Source organism: Balearica regulorum, chromosome 4, assembly GCF_011004875.1.
Source record: "Balearica regulorum gibbericeps isolate bBalReg1 chromosome 4, bBalReg1.pri, whole genome shotgun sequence".
Lineage (NCBI taxonomy): Eukaryota > Metazoa > Chordata > Aves > Gruiformes > Gruidae > Balearica > Balearica regulorum.
In genome coordinates, this window is record NC_046187.1 from 14,900,766 (window position 1) to 14,909,278 (window position 8,513).

Here is an 8,513-nt window from a genome sequence, read left to right on the forward strand (position 1 = left end):
TCGTTTACCCCTCACTGTGGCAGAGCATCTCTGAAATTTCCAAGAAGTTTTGTAAAAGAATTTAGGGACAAGACCCAAAGTGTTTGTTTATAGGGAATAATTAGGAATTTTTGAATTATTACTATTCTACATATGATAAAAGCCCCAGTTCATATCACAGGCATAGATTTACAAGAGAAGACTAAACAGAAAAAGCAAAAAGCCATCACAGGAACTGCTAAGAAAACAGCCCAAACATAAAAATTACCACCTGAGAACTAGAAGTTATTTTGGTTTTGTTTTTCAAAATCCACCTGCCAAAAAAGATCACGGAGTAAATCCAGATCTGTTGGTGTCCATAGGAGCTCTGCCTGTGATTTCAGTGGTGCCAGCATACCAACCCACAGAGAGATTAAAATCTGATTAAGTTTAACAGAGTCTTTAGGAAGGCAAGTTCAGACGGCAATGGGCTTCAGTGGAGCGTGTGGCTATTATTGCAAGTTTCGACCTTTAGCTCCCTGACAAATGAATACCCCTACAAAAAGCTCAAAATGAAAGATTTGTCAGATTATGGCACTGAGACATTAAAACCCCACAAGATTAAATGAATCCTTTCATGCCTCTTTTGAACAGGTAACAGGAAGTGCTGAAGTGTTTTCTATCTTATGAAAGGAAAGGAAAGCGAAGACATGTCTTTGCTGAAGTTTTCAGTGACTACTGAGCTGTGCAGAGATCTGGGAGATAGCTTTAAGTCAGCTTGAGTATGAGCAGCAGCCTAGTAGTGGCATCTGGAAGTCTAGGGAAGCAAAGAAACATATCAGGTAAGCCTGTGAAGCTCTGCATGACTATTTTTAGCTGCGACCAGTCTCCTAAAGTGCTTACTGACACCTCATTCAGAGATTTACACGATGTGCCGCAGTCACCACTAACTGCAGTAGAGACATGGCCAAAGACTCATCTTTAGTATCATTAATGACTTAAGTAATACCTTCCACAGAGCAGAAAATGATCAAGTTAACAGGGATTAATTAACAGTTACTGTTAACCCTTTTACAAAGAGTAAACCTATGTAAATCAGATTCCATCCTCTGCCTATTTTGAAAGCTACCTGCTCAGAAAGAACTTTCTACCAATTATCTATAATGGGATTATTAGCACATTTTCCCCAGCAAGTTTCTCCTCAGAAATAGGTAATGTTGATAAATGTTGCACAGCAACTATAAGAGACAAAAGATTTTAAACAAATGAATATTCACCGGACTGCAAACATTCCAATTAACCTAATCAGGGTAGTAATTAGCGCTCCTATAAAATGACAGTGCAATATATGATAATGCTTTAAGTAAATAAACTGGATTTTGCCTATGTAAAATATTTTCACTGATTTCAATTAAACATAAAATTCTCCTACATTTTCTGCCTTAACAACTATCCTGTATTTTCTACTATTAACTATCCTATATTTTCTACTATTATAAAACAACTGCTACTTTGAATTTCAACCGCACAGATAGGTTAGCTGTTATTACTTACCTCCTGCTTCTTAATGTGGTCATAAAAGCATGAGGTTTGGCCTTCTTTCTGTTGATTCATGGTGACCAAATATTTAAAATATTATTTTGGCTATGGCGCAGTTTTGCACAGACAGCATGTAAACTGCTTAGCACAAAAGAGAAAAGGGATCTGCAGGCCCATTTCCTGCCACTAACAAGTGAAAAGAAACTTAAAGTTTAATCTGAAAAAAAATCAAACAATTAACTGAACTCTATCGGATGTGCACACTTATGTACACAAGTGTAATTAACTCTTACAATTTGGCATGCATAAAAATTAAACTTACTTGTAACCTAGAAAACCCTTCGGCATCAGCTATATATGTATAAAACATACATTTATTAAAATACACTAAAGCGATGCCTCACTTCAATATGGATCAACGTATTAAGTCTAAGAATATATCTGCAGAGGGTAGTCACATCTATCAAAAATTCTTCAAATCAACAGGGATGGAAACATCTGGAAAAGTGCTATCCAAATTGAAAAATTACATGACACATTGCAGAAGATGCTACCTACAATATCACGTTCTTAAGTGTCCATTACATCACAGATATGAAATGAAAGAACATGTCTTAGGGGTCTTTTGCATCATAAAAAAACCTAAGGAACAAAGTAATTTTTTCAATTTGCTTCTATCAAGGAATGACCATAAGAGTTTCCAAGCAATATGCAGGGGAATATTTTAATAACGGGAATGGAATAAAACTCTGAGAAAAGGAATTAGAACCTGATTTTTAAAATCATTTGCACGGAAAATTGATGTCTGAACAACCTTGAAAGTCTGGCTTTTATTTCCTGATCCTGCAAATTGCCCTACTTGCCAGCTTTAGAAGTATAAGCAGTTGGAATGAACACATAGCATCCGCATATGGATTTAAAAGTTTCACATAAACATCATTTTCAGAATTATATCTTGACAATAAAAAGCTTCTTTTCACTCACGATTTCCTAGTGTGATATGATAATCTCTCCAATGTTCAAGATGCAAGATGTAACTTCAAAACTTACACAGCACAAAAGGTGTTTACATTTTTTTAGACATATTGGTCACTTACAGTAATTTTTTTTTCTTCCCCTCTCTTGATTAGTATGTATCTAAATGCTTCAGCAGCCCAAACATGATTGTGACTAGATAAGCCAAAGTCTGAGAATCTCAGGAGTGGTTAAGTGCACGCTTTCACCTCTCCCCCTTTTAAAAGTGTCAAACGCTTCCTGACACGCTTAGGTCCATGGAAATGGAACATATTTTCTCATTACATTAATTAATGGGTCTGCTTGGGTGGCATAATTCAGTATAAATTTCCTTTAGTATTCTGTCATACCTAAAAAGATCTTATTTTTGTGATGTCTTTAAATTTTTATGACTTCTACTCTGTTTAGTCTGTGTGTAATCCTTCTTTTGAAACCTAATGTCCTAGAAAATCTGCAGGTTTTTCTCAAAACTGGCACACTCTCTAGTTTATAGCCATTTCTTTTTCTTGCCTTCTTAGAACTCCATGCGAGTCCTTAAGGTGTAGTTCACAGCCCAGGGAATTTATGATTACATCGTCAATGTAAACTAAAGCACTGCGATATATTAAAACTGACAAGATGCTGTTCATTAATCTCTGAAATGCGGCCAGGTGTGATGTAATGAAGAGAGGCTTCCAACTCAGAGAAGCCTACCACAGCTCCCAGCTCAGCTTGATGGTGGCTTCCTTTACCTCATCTGGGAGAAGGACTGCCTGGGTGGGGACTCTCACTGGAAGCGTCACTGCAGAAAAATGTGGTTTGGGGAAAATGAGACAGGGTAATCCCTCGCCGTGCCAATGTTTCTCAAACAGCTCAGCTTCTGCTTTCCTTTCATTTCCAGGTTAGAACATTAACTTGGTCGTACTGTAGTGAACCACAACTTCCCAAGGAAATACTTTGATGGGCTGGAGGTACATTTTAATGTATGAAAAAGAGGAGCATTTTAAGTACTGGAGTCTCAACTAGTGGAGAAAGCAATGGCAGGCTCGAACGCAGAACAGCAAGTGCTGCGATTTACACGTGCGTTACAACTTGAACAAAATAAGGCTTTATTTTGCTTGTGAGAGTTTTAATTGTGGGTTGGGTTTTTTTAATGAATAGTTGTATTATTTCAACAGAAACAAGGGCAAAACCAGAAGAGACCAAACATAAGAAAAAGCTCAACATTTCCACATCATTAATTCAAACCTCAAAATAAATTGATAAATGTTACTGCCTAATTTTACTTCATTAATAGTGTATGCAGAATATGTATTGAATAAAAATAAGACTTTTAAACTCATCCCTGTCAGAGTGAGAGAAGAAACTTTGTGAATGAAACTTGTATTCCTGAGTGGAAAAAGAAACACTTTTTTCCAAATGTGGAAATAAAATGTGAAAATAAGTTTCTATACACGCCGTGATTTAGCATTTTGTGTCCATGCAACATTGAGGTCCACATCTTAAAACAAATGATAGCCATTAAATAGCTTTGCTCTCTGCAAATCATAACCAAGCTGGCTATTGCAGCAACGCAAAACTGATTGATTTTTACAGATTACTTGATTCGATCAATTTTATCCAGCTACAAACAATACCTTTTCAGTACAATGAACATAGTTCCTAAACTACATCCAACCTGGGAACAAAAGACAGCTCTTCTCAGAAAAAAGGTTTGGGTAACCTTTGTACTACCTTCTGAAATTTGTAGGAAATAATGCAGAGCAAGACTAGCCTTTGCATTTTCTTCTGACCATGGATAAGTTACAAGAAGAAGGCTCCTCTTTTTAACTACTCTTTATAGTTTTGGTGGTTGTTGTTGGTTTTAATGTATTAAAATCTCTCCAGTTTATTCCAGTGAAGAGTACTGCTAACTCCTCCCGATCTCCTCATCCACGGACAAAGTGAAACAGATCGGATAGAATAGCAAAAAGACTGTGGAACTGGAAGCAGACAGACCGATGGGAAAAGATTAGGGGTCTGAAAAATGGCAAAGAAAATTGAAATGGAATCAAGGATTGTAAAGAAAGGATTGATAGGATAATGAGCCCTGAAGGGAAAGTAAGGGATATGAACAATAACAGTCTTCCTTTTATTTCATTGCTGTGAATTATTTGCAAATGTGATAAATGTAAATACCCAGGCATCTTACAGACTTTTTTTTGTTGATACCACTACTGGACATGGCATTGGGTACTACCAGTAGCAGAACAGCAGTCAGGATCGTCAGCAGTGGCAGTTTCCACCTCTGTATCAAACTACGCACTACTTGAAGCCACCTTGTACACTACTGTGTTGTAGTAGCAGCAATTGTGAGTCCCTTACCTAGTTTGCTCAGAGCAACCCAGGCCCTTAGATAAACCTGTCCATTCCCCCTTAGCAGAATCCAAATCTTAGCAAAAGATGACTCCTCTATACCAATTATTAGAATGCATGCCTTCCTCCCTCAACTATGTCTATCCTACCACGCATGCCCCCAGTCATTGAACACTACCTTTAAAGGAGAAATTACATAAGTAAATAGATATGAATACACTGGAATTAGTCTGCAGAAGAATATTATACCTAAATTCTTAAATGTCTAATGGATTGATTGTATCTATGCTCAGGACTTGGGACTATTTTTTGCAAATATTCTGGCATTTTACTTGCAGAAGTGATTTAGAGAAAAGAATTAAGCAGATACTGAAGAACATTCCCACAAACTGAATCGTGTATTTAACAAGAAACCAGATTCTCAAAACTGTATTCATCCATTAGATTAGAAATTTCTCTTATCGGCTATGTTATCTATCAGAACTAAGTTTGAATATTATATCAAATAAGTACTGCACTGATTTGTTGGTTGATTATCTTTAACTATATATCTCTTATTTAACTACATTAATTGAATTAAATGCATAAAAAATATTAAATTACTCCAACCAATAAGCTTGAGAATATCTTACAGCTTGAGAACTACTTTGAACTCATTCACAAATAGACAAAAAGGTGATGTATATCAAATAAAATATCCCCTAATAAGAAATCACTTCACAACAGTCAAGGTGCTGTTGCAACTTCCCGAGTTAACATTACATTCTTGCCCTAATTTAACATTACATCCACTCTGGACTGATTCCTGCCTTGTAAGGCAATACGGCACAAGGGTTCTTGCTTTTGCTGCACTCTTGTGCAGTTATCCCACAATATTTTATGCAGAACCATCTCAGTCTTTCAACAGAGTGCTTTCTATTACAGAAAAGGCATTTGACAAAGAAAGAAATGCTTCTTGTTAGCTAAATATTTGAGAAAGCAGTAATTGTGTAACAAAAGTACTCCAAAACTGACACAGTATTCACCATATTTTGACTTTTTCTTTTTTTCAGCGTTAGCCAGATTTATCACACTTCAAGACTAAGCATGAAATTTAAATTCTCTTGATGCCTAGTCAACAATCTTCATTAAACTACTGAAACTTGTAGGCCTTTGTCTATACTAATGCTACATTCATTAAAAACCTCATTAGACTAGAGCATGACGACAAATATGTCATCAATGATTTCAGGTAAAGGTGGACCCAAAACCATTAGTGAATTAGTTAATTAATCCCAGGCACTGTAGAAATTGGGTCCAGCGTGAACATAACTGCTAGAACAAATCTTTAGATATGAAGATACACACTCATATTCTCCATCAGGAAAGTATTAAACTGAAAATTTTGTCCGTGAGAATGAAAATTATAGAAACTGGCTGTAGCCTTAGTTGCAATATCAGGAACTACTCATTCCATTTCATTAGGTTTTATTTGATAGATTGTAGATTTTTTAAAAGATAATATGAGTCTGTTATCCTTCAAATATTAACCTGATTTCCAATAAAATGATAACAGAAGCCTATGAAGTTCATAATTGTATACAAGGGGTTTTTTTAAATTGTTCATAGATGTTCATTATCTATTAGAAGGGATTTAGTACAATTCCATTTGCTTAAGTCAGCATTATCAAATGATACAGCAGGAATTTGGAAGCTTAGATATTACTATTTCAAGTCTTTTTAATATTTTTAAAACATTAAGATTTATTTGCTATTTTGAGACACTAATTGAATATCAAATTGCACATGTAAGAAACAATGCAAGAGTTATTCACTCAAAAGTTCAATGATTTATGGTAAATGAAACCTACCTCTTGTATTCTTGTATTATGCATGTATTTCGACGGTCTTTATGCTTCCCCTGCAGAAAAATGATGTTTGGATCAACTCTCTAAAAATAAAGCATTAGGCAATAAATCAGAATACAACAGATTACTGTAACAATTTATGCTAGTAGAAAGGAAAGGAATTCATTCTGAATGGTCCTGGAGACTGTCAAGAAATAGTCTTCATCTCCTAAAAATGTGACTGCTGCCCCAGATCCCAGATGGAAAAAGACAAAATGCTTATGAATTCCAGGTCTCTTGCAACCACGAGTGGCAGAGCTCTGTCAAAATTTTTTCAAGGCTACAGTGTTTTCAGTATTGTTGGCCAACAACCCCAAATCTCAGCCACAGGAGGAAATTAAGATTTAACTAATTGCCTCTCAATAGCTATTACAGCTATTGTACAGATTCTTTCTTCAGATAAATTAATAGCTAGTCAACATTGCCTCCTGTACATAAACCCAACTGTTAAGACCAGAAATAAACAATGTTCCTCAAGAGTACGGCCGTTAGGACTAGCCTGTCTCTCTTCTACTTCTCCTTTGCAGTCGGCTACCAAAAAAGTTCTGAGCCAATTTTTATGTTCTAAAATTAAATATTCACACTCGTAATTTGTACCTTTGTATCACCTTCCACCCAATGTTTCAGATAACTTTGAAAGGGCTAATTAATTCTCTAAATATATAGTAAATATTAGTCACATCTTACAGAAAAGGAACGAAAAAGAAAGCTGGCACAATACATTTGAACTTGATTTTCAATGCTGATTATTCTAACCTCTGAAAACACACCATTTCTGTTACTGCAAGAATATGACTATAGATACTAAATAACAACCTCTAAGTTTGAAAAATATAAACTAAAATGGTGCTCAATAGATCTGGAAAAAAACATGATTGGCATTCTCCAATAACTTTTTCTTTCTCTTTGTTATCTTATTCATTACTCTATACTCAGTTCTGTATGATCTTCCACCACTCACAGACAGATTTTGTGGGACAACCCCTCTTTAGTCGAAAAGAATCCATTTTCTCTGTAGAAGCCTGTCCCATTCCACTCTGAAGGTTCCCCAGAGCACAGCTGCAGGACTTATGGAAAAAGGTCTGAGGTATTTATTCCTTTGTGCTTGCACTCCTGACTACTCTTCACAATAAGTTTAATACGAAACCTCAGGTGAACCAGAAGGCTTTTCTAAAAATCTGTGAAAGTTTGTCATACCTATGCCCACAAACTATTTGGCTGCTGAGATATCCAAAAGCTGTCATGGTCTTAAAAAAACTAGCTTCTACTGAAACAGAGTATTTCTCTAAACCGAGTGGGAGGTTAACCAATTTCATTCTATCTCCCTCTATTCTTTGATTTTATCTTTTAATATTAATATTGTTAATACCACCCATCAGCTAACATGTTTAACAAAACTTACTCCCCAATTATCTGATCAACAATTGCAGTGAGGTATAACTTCCTAAAGAGATGTGCGCATTTAAAGGTAATTATTTAATTACATTCTTATAACATGGATCATTATATTTGACTTTTTAATAAAAATACTAAAAACAACATAGTGGATATAAGTTCATGTTTAAGATGGTGTGCCACTTTAGCACTGAGACTTGGTTCAACAAGATACTTAATACCAAGTAGCTGTATTCGGGTTAATTAGTAATCCTCAGATTTCTCATCTTTAGAACTAATTTAAAAAAAATAATCCTCTCTAAAATTTGAAAACTTAACTTTATGGATTAAAAAAATAATTCCTATGCAATATACAAGATTTACTGAATTACCTAAAGCTAAAGGAGT

The 8,513-nt window shown here is 35.4% G+C and overlaps 1 long non-coding RNA gene across 1 annotated transcript in view; it reads right to left on the minus strand.

Annotated features, from left to right (window-relative positions):
* Positions 1-6,758, minus strand: part of LOC142601672 (uncharacterized) — a 264,842-nt gene extending 258,084 nt beyond the window's left edge. The window contains exon 1 of the long non-coding RNA XR_012835217.1: positions 6,696-6,758. This is a non-coding gene — a long non-coding RNA (uncharacterized LOC142601672). The remainder of the gene's footprint in view (positions 1-6,695) is intronic.
* Between the last annotated feature and the right edge of the window lie 1,755 nt (positions 6,759-8,513).